Source organism: Physeter macrocephalus, chromosome 11 (genome assembly GCF_002837175.3).
Source record: "Physeter macrocephalus isolate SW-GA chromosome 11, ASM283717v5, whole genome shotgun sequence".
NCBI classification, from domain to species: domain Eukaryota; kingdom Metazoa; phylum Chordata; class Mammalia; order Artiodactyla; family Physeteridae; genus Physeter; species Physeter macrocephalus.
The window spans coordinates 117,888,640-117,906,969 of record NC_041224.1 but is presented as its reverse complement, the minus strand read 5'-3'; the positions used below and the strand labels follow the sequence as shown (position 1 = coordinate 117,906,969).

Below are 18,330 nucleotides of genomic sequence, written 5' to 3'. Positions count from 1 at the left end.
GATCAGCTCGGTGCTTTGTGTCCACCTAGAGGGGTGGGATAGGGAGGGAGGGAGGGGGGGAGGGAGACGCAAGAGGGAGGAGATACGGGGATATATGTATATGTATAGCTGATTCACTTCGTTATACAGCAGAAACTAACACACCACTGTAAAGCAACTATACTCCAATAAAGATGTAAAAAAAAAAAAAAAAAAAAAAGGCGGCCCAGGTACTTCCCTGGTGGCACAGTGGTCAAGGATCCGCCTGCCAATACAGGGGACACGGGCTCGAGCCCTGGTCCGGGAAGATCCCACATGCCTCGCAGCGACTAAGCTCTTGCGCCACACCTACTGAGCCTGCGCTCTAGAGCCCGCGAGCCACAACTACTGAGCCCGCGAGCCACAACTACTGGGCCCGCGTGCCACAACTACTAAAGCCTGCGTGCCACAACTACTGAAGCCCGCGCGCTTAGAGCCAGTGCTCCGCAACAAGAGAAGCCACCGCGATGTGAAGCCCGCTCACCTCGATGAAGAGTAGCCCCCACTCTCGCCGCAGCTAGAGAAAGCCGGTGCGCAGCAACGAAGACCCAATGCAGCCAAAAGTAAATTCATTAATTAAAACAAATAATAATGGGCCTATACTGATATATCTTCAATTCCAATTTTCAACTTAACACCACATGGTTCCTCCTCGCCCTCCGCCATTCTGTACTTGTATCTCCCTTTCAACAGTGAGAACCATGACTCCCAGCCTCCATTTACTCATTAGCTCCATCCTACAATACAACAGCATTGGTACAAAACTGTTACAACCACATAGCTATGAAATACCAACCTACTAGGGGACACTTCAGTATTGGCAGGTCTTGTCTTTAGAGTTGAAAACGGTTGTGGCCAACGTACTGCATTCAAAAGTCATTTCGGTTGGTTATTTCTACTCCAGTGCGGTTACACTAGTCATCTGAGATACAGTTAGGTTCATTTGTACTTATATCCAATTTTAGGGTCTTTTCCCCCTGTATGTTTTTTAAAAATGTTATTTATCTTTGGCTGCGCTGGGTCTTCGTCGCTGCGCGTGGGCTTTCTCTCGTTGCGGCAAGCGGGGGCTACTGTTCGTTGCGGTGCGCGGGCTTCTCATTGCGGTGGCTTCTCTTGCTGCGGAGCCCTGGCTCTGAGCGGGCGGACTTCAGCAGTTGTGGCTCGCGGCCTCTAGAGCGCAGGCTCAGAAGTTGCGGCGCTCGGGCTTAGTTGCTCCGCGCGGCCTCTGGGATCTTCCCGGACCTAGGGCTCGAACCCGTGTCCCCTGCCAATGCAGGAGGATTCTTAACCATCGCGCCACCAGGGAAGTACTCCCCCTGTATTTTTTTTTAAGCAGCAGTTTTTCTTTCTTTCCTTCCTCCTTCCTTCCTTTATTTTGGCTGTGCCGGGTCTTAGTTGAGGCACGTGGGATCTTTAGTTGTGGCCTGTGGGATCTTTAGTTGCGGCATGTGAACCCTTAGTTGCGGCACGCGTGCAGGGTCTAGTTCCGTGACCAGGGACCGAACCCCGGCCCCCTGGCCCCCTGCATTGGAAGTGCGGAGTCTTACCCGTTGGACCACGAGGGAAGTCCCTCCCCCCTGTGTTTTAAAAACATATCCAAAATGTTAACAGAGTTGCCCAAATAATTACATAGAAAGGTACGCTGAGAAAACTCTCACTCTCTCCTTGCACTCACCCATATAGGCAATTTCATCAGTTCTGGTTTAACACTCCTGGGTTTCTTTTTGACAGACGGTGTATAATTTTCTTTTTTTCACATTTTTCATAGACAAAGGGTAGCATACTACATATATGCGTGCACTTTATTTTTTTCACTTAACATCGTCAACGTGTCCTGTCTAGAGAAAGCTGGAGGTCTAGGAAACCTGCCCTAAGCTCCTCGAGGCCACACAAGCCAAAGAGAAAGTAACAGACTAGAAAGCCGCCTGAGGGCTAACTGCCCCCAAACATAGCGATTTCCCACCGGGGAAAAGGTTAGACATAGACGGTGCGAAAAGTGAAACCCCTCCATCTAACTTTAAACAAGAACCTAATGTTCATTCTAAGTCGAAGACTCTGGGCAGATCCCTCCGGCGTTCTCCGTGCTGTCCTCAGCGGGCTTGGGGAAAGATTGGAGGCGCGGGACTTCCGGAGAGGGGCGTGGCGTATGCAGATAGGGAGGCGCGCAGAGGCTGCTGGTCCCACACCGGCTGGGCTTCCGCGTCCTGCGTGTGGACAGCCGAGGACTCTCGAGGTTGTTCCCGGGGTGGGCGAGGCCGGAGCGAGGGGCATGCAGGGGCGGAGGGCGCGGAGAGGGCGAGAGGGAAGTGAGCGTGCGTGAAGAGGTGGTCGATCGCGAGGGTGTGGGGCGAGGGGAGGCGAGTGACTCATACTTACCTGGCAGGGGAGACACCATGATCACGAAGGTGGTTTTCCCAGGGCGAGGCTTATCTATTGCACTCCGGATGTGCTGACCCCTGCGATTTCCCCAAATGTGGGAAACTCGACTGCGTAATTTGTGGTAGTGGGGGACTGCGTTCGCGCTTTCCCCTGATAAATTTAGTTTAAAAGCAGAACTTTCAGCGTGTTTTTGCTTCGGTAATTTTTTTTTTTTAGTACAGGGTGTTAATAGCGCGGATGTTCTCATTTTGTTAATATAGAGTTTGGGGGCAGTTTTAGTAGCTTTGTTGTGTTTAGAGGAAGATCTATTAGTAATATTCGGAGTTTTGGGAGATTTTGCTTGGGCAGTGTGAGAGCTGAGAGTTGTATGTCGTAGAACGAAGAAATTATTTCGTTTTTGGTAAATTGCATGATAATATTTGTTAGTTTAGCGTTTATTGTTCTTGCAGAATGCTGGCATTACATGAAGAAGAAAACAACCAAGTTTATTTACGGTAGTGAAATGTGCTTGTAGGGGGGATTTAGGGTGAGTTACCCGACTAATTGCAGGAGTTGGCTTGTTGGTTTTTTTTTTTTTTTTAAGTGCTTTAGTAATGTTTAGAACTGTTTTAAGCCCTAGTACTCCGCAGACGGCATTTAAAAAAAGTAGGATGACTGGAGAAGAAAAAAAGGGAGTAAGATTTAATATATTCAGGGAGTGGTTGTTAGCGTGTAATGATTAGCACGGTCAAAGGCCTAATTCTCAGGAATGTGCATGTTCTGTAGCTTTAGGGAAAAAAAAGAAAACGTATGAAACAGAAGTGGGGCTGGGGTTTTAAATTTACCTGTATTATTTTGAACATTTTATGTCAAAATGTAGTCATCATGTATTGGTGTAAATCAATTAAATAAAAAATTTTAAAAGGTTGAAAACATTAAAATGACTATTACTAAAAAATAAAACAAGAAGTATTGGTGAAGATCTGGAAAAATTGGGACACTTTTTCAGTGCTGGTGATAATGTAAATGGTCCAGCCACTATAGCAAACAGTGTCGAGTAAAAAATTATTCACAACCTACCCGAAAGTTGAGAGTTTGTTTTATTCGGCGGGAATTTTTAGGACTTCAAGTTTGGGAGGCAGCATCTCAAGTAACCCTGAGAGGACTGCTCCAAGGAAGTGAGGGGGCCAGCCAGGATATATAGGAGTTTTGCAACAGAGGGTAGATAGTCTGAAGGTCAGAAGATTGTCGTTAATTAAAGAAAACCAGATATCGCAAGGTAAGGAATTTAGCGCTTTTCTGTGTATGGGAAGATGCAAGAGTCTGGGCTCACCGAAATCATTCCTTTGATATGCACCTCAGCTATCTGGGGTCAGTATCCTGTGTTTTCATATCCTGAATTTCCTCAGGGCTCACCCTAGGGAGTGACTGCAGTCTGATGGCTGCTAGATAGCAGGTATTCTCTTCCTTCCTGAGTTCCCTCAGGGCTCACTAGCTCACCGTCGGCGGAGGCTGCAATCACTGACGACTGACATCCTTTGTTTACTGATATGGCAGGCAGTATTCCATTTCTCAACAGTAGGGCCATTCCTCAAAAAATTAATCCAGCAATCCTACTTCTGGGTATATACCCCAAATAATTGAAAACAGGGATTTAAAGAGATATTGGAACACTCATATTCATAGCAGCATTATTCACAATAGCCAAAGGTGGAATCAACCCGTGTCCATCAGTGGATTAATGGATAAACAAAATGGGGTGTATATACCTAGTGGGAAATTATTCAGCCTTAAAAAAGGAAGGATATTCTGAAATATGCTACAACATGGATGAATCTTGAGGACATAGTGAAATACGTGGGTCACAAAAGGACAAATAAGTGTTTCCACTTACGTGAAGCCCCAAGTGTAGTCAAATTCATAGACACAGAAAGTAAATTGGTGGTTGCCAGGGCCTGGGAGGAGGAGAAAATGAAGAGTTAGTATCTAATGGGGTATGGAGTTCCAGTTTGGAAAGATAAAAAAAATTCTGGAGATGGATGGTAGTGATTGTAGTACGACAGTGTGAATATACTCATGCCACTGAACACTTTAAATTTGTTTAAAGTGGTAAATGCTATGTATATTTTTACCACAGTAAAATAAAGAAGGAATAAAGGCAGTGTTACATACAGGCGAACATTCCAGTGTGACAGAGCCTGAAAATGCACATTGGATTTGTCCAGGTGTAAGAAGATATTGGGGGACTTCCCTGGTCGTCCAGTGGTTAAGAGTCCTCCTTCCAATGCAGGGGACGTGGGTTTGATCCCCGGTTGGGGAACTAAGATCCCACATGCCGCGGGGCAACTAAGCCCGCACGGTACAACGAAGAACCCTCACACCACAACTAAGACCCGACGCAGCCAAATAAATAAATAAAATATTTTTTTAAAAAGAAGATATTGGGGGCTTTGGCCAGCAGCCCACTGTCAGGGGTATGGGGGAGAATAACACACTAGCAGACCATTCCAGCTGAATGGATGAATGAAGTGGAGATAGTAACTGTAGACTCCTCTTTCAAGAATATTTTCCACTTTTGAAAAAAATAGATATTTCAATTGGTGATAAGCACTTTTTATTTTTTAAATATTTATTTAAAATATTAAGCTTTTTTCTTTATAATTATTAAAACATCCCATGCCTTTTCTAAACTAAAATAAAACTATATGCATATTCATATGCCATATCTAGCTATTATTAGTGTATTAGTTTGCTAGGACTGCCATAACAAAATACTACAGACTGGATGGATTAAACTACAGAAATTTATTTTCTGAAGGTTCTGGAGGCTAGAAGTCCAAGATCAAGGTGCCGATAGGGTCGGGTTCTTCTGAAGCTTCTCTCCTTGGTTTGCAGATGGCCACTCTCTTGCTGCCTATTCACATGGTTGTTCCTCTGTGCAAGTGCCCCTGGTGTCTCCTTCTTCTTATAAGGACACCAGTTGTATTGGATTATGTCCTCATTCTAACAGACTCATGCGGGCCTCTCACTGTTGTGGCCTCTCCCGTTGCAGAGCACAGGCTCCGGACGTGCAGGCTCAGCAGCCATGGCTCATGGGCCCAGCCGCTCCGTGGCATGTGGGATCTTCCCGGACCGGAGCACGAACCCGTGTCCCCTGCATAGGCAGGCGGACGCTCAACCACTTCGCCACCAGGGAAACCCTAACAGCCTCATTTTAACTTAATCACCTATTTAAAGACTTTATCTATGTAAATCAAATAGAAATATGCTACTCCTTTTTAATGCCTGGAAATAGGGAGGCAGAAAGCGGGGTGGGGTGGGGAATAGAGGTGGGGAAGGAACGTTATAAAAGCTTCAGCTCATATTTAAACCAAACAGTATTTTCTGAGTCACTGTTCTTTGCTTAACAATGTTGTGATTACTAGGATGCTATAGGCACTGACATGGCTAGTAACAAATACAAAGAAAATAAAGTTAAAACACTCAAGTTATTAGCATTTCCACATTTTATCAGTAGATAAATTAAGAGGGGGTTACTTCTCAGTAACCTAAAAGCCTCTTGGCTGGGGAAGACCCACAGAATGTGTCAACCTTTCTGGTATTTGTTTCACTTCACCTCATATCCCACCCTCTGTGTCTCTCCATGGAACACTCTATGCCGCTGATAAGCATGCTTGTTGATTCATGCAAATGGGGCTTCTCTTATCCACTGTCTGTGGAATACCAGCCTGGTGCCACTTGTCTGCCCTGCTAGACCAAGCATTGTGATGACAGTGATCCTATTTTAGGTGACTTACACAGTACCTGTCACCTGTGAGACACATGGTAGGTATACCACAATCACTGGTCAGGTGTGGATGCTACACCTGTGGAAAGTTTAAATTTCTTTGCATGGTTCTTGTGTGCACAGTAGCAGCTAACAACTACTGAGAGCTCCTTGGTGCCAGGCAGAGTTCTAAGCACTTTACAGAGTTCTAAGATTTTATTTAACGTCTCAGCAGCTCTCTGGTTATTATTACCCCCATTTATAGACGAGGAAATTGAGACCCATCAGTTATATAATTTCTCCAAGGTCACACAGTTAGGGAGGTGACAGAGCCAGGACGAGAACTTCAGAGTCTGAACTGGGAACCCAACACACATACTATCTACTTTCCTACATAAATGACTGCATTGTATACTAGCCTTTCAAAGTTAATACCCTCCAGGAATTCCCTGGTGGTCCAATGGTTAGGACTCTGTGCTTTCACTCCCGAGGGTGTGGGTTCAATCCCTGGTCGGGGAACTAAGATCCCGCAAGCCGCAAAAAACAAAACAAAAAAATCCCACAAAGTTAATAGGCACATTCTGCCACCCTTCAAAGCCGACATCGTCTTGCCTGGCTTTCGCAAGTCTCCTGTTGATCTAAGGATTGCCACTCTCAGGCCACTGTAAGACTGGATTCTCATATGCATACCCATTGGTAAGGGGTGTGGGGAGAGAGAGGTGGAGAAATTAACCATTTAAGAGCAAGACATGTCTGCAGCAGATCTGGTTTCCTATATTTTTTTACCCTCAATGCTAATAGTGATCCTGACAGGATTTTAGAACCTATATTACCCATGCTTACTCAATACGTTGATATTGAAGAGGGTGGTTCCTCCAGCTAGTATTGGAAAAGAGCAGAGAGCTATAAGGGAGACTTTTAAGAATAACTCAGGGTCTCTTAAGTGACTGTTGTGTGGCCACAACACTTTTAGCTGATTCAGTCAAATCAGCAACTGCCAGACCAATCCTGTCCTCATTGCCAGACTCTTGAGGAGAATAACGTCTGCCAACCCAGCGAATCCTCTCCACAAAGGTCGAAAGAAAAGAAGTCAACATTTTTATTGAAAAGCCACTAAACCAGACTGTAATGTGCATCACAAGAAATCCACCAAAGAGATTGCAATGACAGTATATAATTCAGCTTGGGCTGCCATAACAAAATACCATAGACTGGGGTGAGGCTTAAATAATGGAAATGTTTCTCAGTTCCGGGAGCTGTAAATCCAAGACCAAGATATTGGCAGCTTTGCTTTCTCCGGAGGCTTCCCCTTGTCTTGCAGCCATCCCTGACGTCTCTAATGAAGGACACCAGTCATACTGAATTACAGCCCCACCTTTATGACCTCATTTAAACTTAATTACCTCCTTAAAGGCTCTGTCTCCAAATACACTCAGATGGGGTTAGGGCCTCAACATATGAATTTGGGGTGGGGGGACACAATTCATCCCATAACAAAAGGAATGTTCCCTGTTATATAAGCAGGCAGATACAACTTATTACATAGATGTTCTCAAGAACTTGCTGTCCTCAATAGGAGGACTTGACAGCACCATTTGCTACACATAGTTCATCCTAAATTCAACTGGTAATTGGAGTGGCCATCTGTGTGCCTTCATCCAAAGAGAAATAAAACTCATATCTCCATGACAAGCAAGTGGTTACGACCTGGAGCCAGCCACCTAAGCTAAACTCCCAGAGGTAGAGGGAGATGGGGCACTACCTTCCTTAATGTTCACATTCCAAAAAGATGGTTTCAAGGCCCTCCAGACAAACATCCTCAGGTTGTAAAACTGGCAAGAGATACATTTAGCTGTTAATAACATTTACATATATATCTCAAACGGAGGGAGAGAGCCAGTATTTGCAAATTTTCTAAGAATGAGTGAGAAATACCTTTCCCTTTTGGCACCAAGGGGAAATTCTTTTTTTCCTTCCCATTTCGTAATCACTTTCACATCACACTTGTCCCAGTGCCGATGAGCTCAGGGGAGGTCTGAACATAAGGGACTTCGGATGGTGAAACGGCCACATTATCACTCGAGGAAAGGTCCATCTCATAAAATACAACCGCAGTCTCTTGTTTCTTCCCGGGCACATGTTAAGCAATCAGGAGACTTTCTCCATACAGCATTCAAGGACGGCCTTACCAATCCGCCAGTGTTGCGTAAGTCCCCATTTCTGGAAGGTAGTCATAAACAGGCGTGCGCCGTCACCCTATGCTTACATCTACTTCAAGTGGGGTGACCCTGTTACAGCGCAAAAAGCCGAGAGTCTGCCTTCTGCTGGTATATTAGACACTCTCGCTACCCTCAAAACCTCCAGGTCAAACAACTAGCAGATAGATCCAACAAAACCGACCATTCCTAACAGTCCCACCTAACAGATCTTCCGAAGCTTCACAACCAGGACACCTGCGACCTCATATCAGCGCCGCCGATTCTTGCTCCCCACAGACGACTTTTTTGCTTTTTCTACTACACTACTTACGTTCACGTTCACCTACAGCCCTGTCTTTTTGATACAAATGTAAAGTCACCGAAGAATCTCCTTGATGAAACACTTTTCCAAAGACAAAAAACAGATCTAGTGCACAGCCGCTGAGTTTAATGTAACCCGGCTGAAATTAGAAACACGCAAACACAAAAAAGAAAAAGGTGTTACAATCTATGCCTTGTAACTTTCGATGTTTCAGAAAGCAACAAAAACAACAGGAACTCAACAACAGTTTTACTACAAAAACAAAAAAAAAACACTTCTTCAGAAACACAAAGCTATATCCTTTCAGGCAAACACGGAGTGTTCTTGTCCTCGCCCTACACCCACGCGCCCGCCCCACTCTACACGCACGGTCACTTCTCTCACGCCGCCTCCGAGCCCTCCGCCGCTGCACGCCCCTCGCCCCGGCTTCGCCCATCCGGAGAATAACCGGCAGCCTCTGCGTATCAACACGCAGGACGCGGAAGCCCAGGCGGAGTGGGACCAGCAGTCTCTACGCCCCTCCTCATCTACATACGCCACGCCCCTAGCGCGACCTTCCCGGCGCCCTGTTCTTCCCCAGCGTTGCGGGGGGGCGTATGCGCGCGGCGACGAATCGAGACCTGGAGGGGGAACCCGGGAAGACGGGAGCTCGCGGCGCGCGGCGCCCCGCAGTTGAAGGGGTGGGTCGGGGCTCGGGTCCGGTCTCGCTTTGCTTTCAGCAAAAAGAAAGTTTCAGCCCATTTTTGCCCTCACCTGTTCGAACTCATCTCCTAGTAATCGAAAACTCAGGAAAGGCCTCTTTGCCGGTTGACGTTAAGCTCTAAAGCCGCCTTAATAAGAAAGCGTGGTAATGTTTCTTCGTGGTGTCTTTCTAAGGAAAAGTGACGAAAGTGCTTCAGGATATGTAGCCTAACCTAGTGGCGCTGCGACGAAAACCCGGCATTCTGTTGCAGAGAGAGAAAACCAGGTGAAAGCTCCCAGCGGTCCTCTCCACCGCAGCCAGGCGGGGGCTCCCGGAGCGCAGTGCTCAGGGTCAGGCGCCCTTGCCCTCCGGCCTCGCCCCCTCCTGCTGCCCCAGCGCGCACACAGGGCGGCCCCCAAAGTGTCCTCAGGTCCTTTCCGATTTGGACTCTGTCAAAGAAAAACACAGGAGACAGTATTGAAAGTGGTGAAAACAGATTTGATTCAGTAAGTACTGAAAAGAGGGGAAAGCGCTGACTGAGCTCCATTCAGAATTGGGCGAGCGGATCTGGGTGTTTTAAAGGGAGAATGAGAGAGAGGGGGCTCAGTAGGGTCAGAAGCGAAAAGCTACAAAGGGTTGGTCAGTATAGACGCAGGTCTTTTGTGTTTGTCAGCGGGCAGTTACTGAAGTTAGGATGGCTCAAGGCACAGAAACTGGGAGACAGAGGCCCTATCCTTCCCGATTACACTTCAAAGGAACGGCTCCCAGTTCTTGAGAGAGACACTTTGGGGTTGTAAGAGAACCATATTCACAACTGTAGGCCCTTTTCAACAAATGCTCTAAGGAGGGGAGGTCAGGCGCCTGTGTCAGGTGTTGAACTTTCTCAGGCAGGCTTGCTTTTTTTGTTGTTGTTTTTAAAAAATATTTATTTATTTAGGCTGCGCCCGGTCTTAGTTGCGGCACGCGTGATCTGTGTGTGTGTGTGTGTTACGCGGGCCTCTCACTGTTGTGGCCTCTCCCGTTGCGGAGCACAGGCTCCGGACGCGCAGGCTCATTGGCCATGGCTCACGGGCCCAGCCGCTCCGCGGCATGTGGGATCTTCCCGGACCGGGACACGAGCCCGCGTCCCCTGCATCGGCAGGCGGATTCTCAACCACTGCGCCACCAGGGGAGCCCCACGCGTGATCTTTTTTAGGTGCAGCATGCGGGCTTCTTAGTTGAGGCACACGGACTCCCAGTTGCGTGGGGCATGCATGCGGGATCTAGTTCCCAGATCAGGGATCGAAGCCCGGCCCCCTGCACTGGACCACCAGGGAAGTCCCTCAGGCAGGCATTTTAATGGGGGAGGAGGTCAAGCCCAGGGACAGGACCTTATGCTACTGGAGGCCAAGCTAGAGTCTGGTCAAGTCTCTTAGCGCAGGAAATGGTTTGGATGGGTTGTTACCTGCGGAGACTTCTGCAGTTCTCCAGTGAAGAAATTCTCTGTTTTGTGATCACGCAAGATAACGCTGCACCTTCCCCCTGGGCAAACCCTGGCTCCTGGCCCCTTCTTGGGTGGGGTTAAAAACTGAGGGTCTTGTAGACCTTTGTAAGGAGTTAAGTCTGAGTGAACCAGGTTTCGAGAAGAGGAGTGGCTTGATCTAAGCACCCACCCCCATCCCGCCCCCCACCCCGCGAAAAGGAAAGAAAATCACTGTGGCTGTAAAGGTGGCAGGGCGAAAGCAGGGAGATCAACAGGAGACTTGCGAAAGCCAGGCAAGACGATGTCGGCTTTGAAGGGTGGCAGAATGTGCCACACCAAAAAAAGCCATTTTGGCCAAAGGATTATTTTGAACTAAAGGCGCTTCAAAAGCACCGGGTGGCTAGGCGGTTGGCAGCCGGCTCCCCGCTGCCCCTCCCTGTGGGTTCCCCTCCCGTTCTGCCAGGCCTCCCCCTCCCCACGGGCGCATCCATTTCGCCAACGCCCCTCCCCTCGCCCTCTTCCCCGCGTTCTGGCCGCGGACCGCCGTGGTCCCCCACCTATAGAAAGGGGAGGGGCGTGGGGAGGGGAAAGGAGGCCACAGTTGAGCGCGGGGGCCCAGGCATCTTGAAAGTCGCCGCCCCGATGCCGGCCACCACCAGGGCCCGGCCGCAGCCACGCCGCAGGACTGCCCCGTCCTCCCGGCCCCACCGGGCGGCGTGGCGGCGCGTGCACCGCTCTCTTCAAAGGGGCTCCCAACCAGCCCTGGGCCTGTCTCACCTCGGGCGTCCCAGTGCCGTGCTCCGGCATTTCCAGAAAAAGTTAAGGGCCCGGGCCTGGCGGCGCGCACCCTTCGATAGCTCAGCTGGTAGAGCGGAGGACTGTAGACCCGACACGTGTGGACATCCTTAGGTCGCTGGTTCGATTCCGGCTCGAAGGAGGTGCCCGTCGCTTTTGCGCCCTCGTGAAGGGCACCCCCCGCCCCCCGGGGCCAAGCCCCGCCCAAGGCCCTGAGGCAGCGCAGCATCCTCTCTCCCCGGCCAGAGGCGGGAAAGCCTTTGGGGGACGCCCGCACAGCCACGTGGGGGCCGTGGCCAGGGAACACGCCTGCGCCTTCCGCCCGCCCGCAGCCCGGTTGCTCCCGCCTTAGCGCGCAGCCCCGCCGGCCCCACCGCGGCCCGCGCCCTCTCCACTTTTATTCACCCACCGCCCCCGCTCTGCTCGACACGCGCACATCCCTGCCCAACAGGTGGGCACGCAGGAGCTGCCCACCAAAAGCCCTGGAGGCCGACAAGCACACAGGCCATCACACGGTCAGGGACAACCACGGCACCCTTCCTGGAAACCCCCTCTCACTCTCGGGCTCAGTCCCCAGCTCTGCCCCCCAAAGGAAGGTCACTGTCTCTGTCTCTCCCAGTCACAGCCTTTCAATCTCCCAACCTCTCTCTCTCTCCTTCCCTGTCTTTCCCATGGTCTATACACGTACAGACCCAGGGAGACAGAGAACCTTCCCAACCGTCTTAATCTATTTGTGGGGCAGAACTGCCACCCCGAGATCTTCCAAGCCACATTCTGCCACCCTCCAAGACGCTGCCAATTGTGTACCTGCGCGGAAGCCGACAGCTGAGCAAAACGCAGCAGGGCTCTCAGTGGGCCTTGACAGTGCCGATGAGAACCTTCCAGGTGTCCTGTCAGTCTGAGGACAGGGCGGGGGAGGGGGGATGGTGTGGCCCCCTGGAAACCTCAGCTTTCATATGCCTTCGCACCTATTCTGGTAGCCGCTGGAGGGGTTGAGTTCCCGCCGAAAGAGCAAAGATCGCTCACACTCTGTACAAGGGTGGGAAAACGCCCGCACCCATTCTTCTGCTACATCTGATGCATATAGATAGATGATAGATGATAGGTAGATAGATAGATAGATAGATAAGATGATAGATAGATAGATAGATAGATAGATAGATAGAAAGGGGGTGGGGCGGGAGAAAGAGAGAGAAAGGAAGATGGACAGCAAAAGCACAGGCAGAGCTCAGAGAGCCCTGAGAGCCAGGGGCAATGGGGGCTGATGGCAGGGAGCAGAAGGGTGGAGGGTGGAGTGGTGGGCAGGTGGGGAGCTGCCATCTTGGAGGGGCGCTCAACTTCACCTCCTTGCACAAACCACTGGCCTGTGGCTTCTGACCAGCTGGCTACATTTATTGGGTCCTTAAGGCTGAATTGGCGGGGCCAAGAGGAAGCTGCTGAGGCCCAAGCAGAGAGCACCCAGGAGGCAATGGGCCGGGCTTTCAGCAAGAAGGAGCGGCTTCACCTTGCGGGCAGAGCCTGGTTGGGGTGGGATGTGTGGGTGCCGGCCGAGAAGAACGCCGCGGGTGGTCCTTGCCCCTCCCTTCCTGTGGGAAGGAAACGCCGGAGACTCACCGAGAGGAGTCACAGCAGAACCCCGATGGGAGCGTGGCTTTCTGAAACCTCGGGGGCCCAGCGCTGCCCTCCCCTGACCCCTGAGCCCACAAGCCCTTTTCCGGTTCTGGTTCTGCCTCTCAAACCGGAGACTGCGTTTCCCCACCCGTCTTCCTCTCCTGGCAAGCTCCTATGGTTGCCCCCGCGCTGCGGTCTCAGCCCTCCTCACGGTCCCACTGCTGACTAAGAAGGGCTGACCTGGAGTCTGTGGAGTCTCCGTGGGCCTGGGAGGCCGTGCCACTGCAGTCTGACAGGTGACCTTCAGGAAGAGTCTATTGCTCTGCAGCTACAGAAAGACCTCAGCCTCAAATGTCACCATCTGCAGAGACCAGCGGATGAGGACCAAAGAGAGAACCTCAGGCCTTCGTTGGATATACACCCCCGACGGGATGTGGAGGTGTGGAACCCTTGGGAACCTGGCTTTGGGGGAGTGGGCGGGGTGTGTGGGTTTGGGTGACCGGCACAGGGGAGCGTGAGTCTCAGCACGGCCAACTCTTCTTGTCTGGGTGTCACAGAGAGTAGCAGGGGACCTCTGAGGCACTGCCCCTCACCCTCCAAGGGGCAGAGGTGCCTGCTGCCCGGTCAGGGAGCGGCGACACACCCAGCTGAGGGAAGGCCACTTTGGTGTGGCTTGCCGGGCCTCTGTGGGACTTTTGCTGGGTGGGTCAGCCGTCTTGGGGGGTGGGCACACACCAGGTGGGATCAGAAACGTTTGTAAGGAGTCCAACCTGGACACCTGTGCCCTCTCCCCCTCCCTCTGGACTCCAGTGCCTCTCCAGGAAGTCCGCAGAACCTTGACCTCTCTCAGGAAGCAGCCACCTCTGCCAAAGGAATCGGGGTAAGGTGGGTGAAGGAGGGGAGCCAAGGCTGGATATCCATGGGCCTTGTGGAGCCCTGGATGTGCTCTCTCCTGAGAAGCCTGATGGTCCTTCTCCATCGCTCCCCAGTAAACCTCACTGCGACAGAAAGTCATTGTGGGCAGGAGGGCCGAGGGGCATATCAGCCCCCAGGGGAGGCGAGGCTCTTAGGTGGGGAAAATACAAGCCTGGAACATGCAACTGTGCCCCAAAGTAAAGGAATGTACAGTGACTGATTCGGTGGCATGTCAAGCACACAAGAGCCAATTCGAAAGGGTTCCCACTGCCAAATCAAGGTAATGATAATAACGGAATATAATCCACTGAGTAAAATAGGTACAGGGCCTAACAGCAATGACACACCAGATTTTGGTCTCTAAGTATCATTCTCCAACAAAAGGAACCAGGGCCAATAAAAGGAACCAGGGTGGGCTTCCCTGGTGGCGCAGTGGTTAAGAATCCGCCTGCCAATGCAGGGGACACGGGTTCGAGCCCTGCCTGGCCCGGGCCCATCCCACATGCCGCGGAGCAACTAAGCCCGGGCGCCACAACTCTGAAGCCCGCGCGCCGTGCTCCGCAATAAGAGAAGCCACTGCAATGAGAAGCCCGCGCAGCGCAACGAAAACCCAACGCAGCCAAAAATAAAAATAAATGAAATAAATTTATTAAAAAAAAAAAAAAAAAAGGAACCAGGGTTCCTCGGAGACCCACTTAACCACTTCTTTGGGTTTTCATCTACATACATGTAAAAATCTGCATGTTTTCCTCCGGTTTAAAGAAAAATTTTTTTTTAAATTAATCGCTCTGCAAGAGCTTTCTCTAGTTGCGGCGACCGGGGGCTAGTCTTCGTTGCGGTGTGCGGGCTTCTCGCTGCGGTGGCTTCTCTTGTTGCAGAGCACGGGCTCTAGGCGCGCGGGCTCAGTTGTTGTGGCTCGTGGGCTCTAGGGCGCAGGCTCAGTAGTTAGTTGCTCCGCGGCATGTGGGATCTGCCCCGGCCAGGGCTCGAACCCGTGTCTCCCGCATTGGCAGGCGGATTCTTAATCACTGCACCCCCAGGGAAGTCCCCCCCCTCCTGTTTTATATCCATTTCGTACTCAGGCCCTGCCAGAGACCCTCAGAGGGTAAAAAGTAAAGTTTTGACTCCCCTACAGCTTGAATCAGCAGAAGCAGTAGATGAAGAGAAGGGGCAGGTATGTGAGAAAAATAAGGTGCTTACACTGGACTTGCATTTTTCCTGCTATCTGTAAAAATGATCACATTCTCCTAAAGTGGTAAGGAGCTGAAAGAGGCTAGGTTGGAGGCTGATGGCGTGGCCTGGTGCGTTCTCTCCCAGGGCTCAGGGACTCTGGGTTTTTGGTTTTGTCCTTAGTAGCTCTCACCCTGGGACTCACGCAAATGGTGTTCAGAGATATTGCTGATGAAGCTGAAGAGGGAGTGTTCTGTGATTTTTCTGTACGAAGGACACAGTATTATTCATTTTACCTGGACTCAGAACTAGAACCTGCTGGGGAAGAGTTTCCCTTTTGTTTTTTGTTTTGAAACCTGAGATCAATAAGTTATATATATATAATATAAATATATGTATGTGTACGCGTGTGTTTATATATGTGTCTGTATGTATTATACCTATCTAGGGTTTTTTGGCTAAGCCCGTCGGCTTGGGGAATCGCAGTTCCCAGGCCAGGGCCTGAACCCAGGGCCGTGGTAGTGAAAGCACGGGGTTCTAACCACGGACAAGGAGGGAATTCCCTCCGTACTTCTTTTTTTCTCCTCATTTTACTTACTAAACTAAGTGACTTACAATACTGTGTTAGCTCCAGCTGTAGTAGAACTTCGGATTGTCTTTCATTATACGTTATTTCAAGATGCTGAATAAAAAAGTTAAACGTTCTACACAGACAACTTTCGTTGTTTTGTATATATAGCATTCCATATTCAATCAACCCCGTACTCTAACTTACCTTTTCTCCACAGCTTTTTTTTCCGTTTCTGTGACTCCACGGCTATCCTGTAAGTCCTGCTGGTGCAAATAACAGTATTTTCGCAGACACTACATTTTTCACAGACGTAGCTTCCCTGTATTTTCCTGTCAGGCAACGCAGACGTTGCTGGGAAACTACCACACAGAACAACGAACTCCTTAGACGATCTAGGCAAAAAAAAAGAAAGTGGGCTCTCCGAGAAACAAAGCAAAGCGCGTTAAAAAGTTCAGCGCACCCAACAACACGGGGGAACTTTTTGCAGCACAGTACTTCTAGATACTGCGACGTTTAGCAAGAACTTAACCGTGCACGGCCAGTAGTGGTGGAACACGTAGAACACGTAATGCACAGCAGCCCAGACTCGACTGTAAACTCCACGTCCACAGCTTTTTCTCTAACTTTTCACCAGTTCGAAATACAGGGGAAAGCGCGAACGCAGTCCCCCACTACCACAAATTATGCAGTCGAGTTTCCCACATTTGGGGAAATCGCAGGGGTCAGCACATCCGGAGTGCAATAGATAAGCCTCGCCCTGGGAAAACCACCTTCGTGATCATGGTGTCTCCCCTGCCAGGTAAGTATGAGTCACTCGCCTCCCCTCGCCCCACACCCTCGCGATCGACCACCTCTTCACGCACGCTCACTTCCCTCTCGCCCTCTCCGCGCCCTCCGCCCCTGCATGCCCCTCGCTCCGGCCTCGCCCACCCCGGGAACAACCTCGAGAGTCCTCGGCTGTCCACACGCAGGACGCGGAAGCCCAGCCGGTGTGGGACCAGCAGCCTCTGCGCGCCTCCCTATCTGCATACGCCACGCCCCTCTCCGGAAGTCCCGCGCCTCCAATCTTTCCCCGAGCCCGCTGAGGACAGCACGGAGAACGCCGGAGGGATCTGCCCAGAGTCTTCGACTTAGAATGAACATTAGGTTCTTGTTTAAAGTTAGATGGAGGGGTTTCACTTTTCGCACCGTCTATGTCTAACCTTTTCCCCGGTGGGAAATCGCTATGTTTGGGGGCAGTTAGCCCTCAGGCGGCTTTCTAGTCTGTTACTTTCTCTTTGGCTTGTGTGGCCTCGAGGAGCATAGGGCAGGTTTCCTTGACCTCCAGGTTTCTCTAGATAGGACCCAGGCGGAGTGGGACCAGCAGCCTCTGTGCGCCTCCTCATCTACACACGCCACGCCCCTGCCGGGACCTTTTCGGTGCCCCGTTCTTTCCCGCGGGAGATACGGACCTACTAATTCCCGACCGAGATACGCCGGTGTCTCCGGAGGGAGGGCGTGGGCGAGCGGCGACGAGTCGGGACCTGGAGGGGGGACCCCGGGAACACAGGAGCTCGCGGCGCCCGGCGCCCTGCAGTTCAGGAGCAGGTCGGAGCTCGGGTGTGGTCTCACCTTCCTTTCAGTGAAAGTGACACGGAACAGAATATGTCAATCGAATGTTAAATAGTAAGATCAGAGTTTCGTCATCAGTTTAACATGAAATTGTTTTAGTCCTCATCCATGATCTTTCGTTCAGATTGTGTAGTAATCGAATCTTGCAACAGCAAAGAAAAACCAACAGAGACTATCAGGGCAAAGCGTTCCTGCAAGGGGTAGATGTGTGGGCCGGGAACGGGTGTTGAATGGTTTCCGAAAATCGAATGCACGGAAATGTCACGTTTTCGTCCTGAGGGACTAGGCTGCCTCTTTCAGCCGCCTGGATTTGTCTTTTCCGCTTCCATACGTGAAGATTCTTTCTCGAGATCAAGTGGATCCTCCCCAGACGTGAACAAAATGGTTCAACTATTGTGTGTCGACTTCCAGTGGACCTTGGGCTGCATTATACTACTGTGGTCGGTGCTACGGAGCAAAGCGAGGCTAGACACAGGACTGGAGACTATAGGGTCAGGGAAGGTTTCCTGAGGTCCTAACTGCTAAAAGATCAGAGGAAACGTATTGTAGCACCCTTTTTTCTTTTTTGGCTGCGCCGTGGGGCATGCGGGATCTTAGTTGCCCAACCAGGGATGGAGCCCACGCCCAGCTGCAGTGGAGGCGGGGAGGCTTAACCACACCACTGGACCGCCAGGGAAGTCCCAAGCACCCTTTTTTGATTACTGGGGCAAAAAAAAAGAAAGTGGGCTCTCCGAGAAACAAAGCAAAGCGCGTTAAAAAGTTCAGCGCACCCAACAACACGGGGGAACTTTTTGCAGCACAGTACTTCTAGATACTGCGACGTTTAGCAAGAACTTAACCGTGCACGGCCA

The 18,330-nt window shown here is 50.6% G+C and overlaps 1 long non-coding RNA gene and 3 other non-coding genes across 4 annotated transcripts; 2 read left to right on the top strand and 2 right to left on the bottom strand.

Annotated features, from left to right (window-relative positions):
- Nucleotides 1-2,386: 2,386 nt before the first annotated feature.
- LOC112063546 (U1 spliceosomal RNA) lies at nucleotides 2,387-2,550 on the top strand. The gene has a single exon (XR_002891050.1). It is a non-coding gene; the product is annotated as a U1 spliceosomal RNA (small nuclear RNA).
- A 9,040-nt stretch (nucleotides 2,551-11,590) lies between these two features.
- LOC114487179 (uncharacterized) lies at nucleotides 11,591-16,935 on the bottom strand. Its single transcript, XR_003681990.2, has 3 exons — nucleotides 16,073-16,935; nucleotides 13,453-13,573; nucleotides 11,591-13,187 (listed from the first exon to the last, which is right to left on the bottom strand). It is a non-coding gene; the product is annotated as an uncharacterized lncRNA (long non-coding RNA).
- Nucleotides 11,654-11,743, top strand: TRNAY-GUA (transfer RNA tyrosine (anticodon GUA)). The gene is given in 2 exon segments: nucleotides 11,654-11,690; nucleotides 11,708-11,743. It is a non-coding gene; the product is annotated as a tRNA-Tyr (tRNA).
- On the bottom strand, nucleotides 16,512-16,675 carry LOC112063534 (U1 spliceosomal RNA). The gene has a single exon (XR_002891041.1). It is a non-coding gene; the product is annotated as a U1 spliceosomal RNA (small nuclear RNA).
- Nucleotides 16,936-18,330: the final 1,395 nt, after the last annotated feature.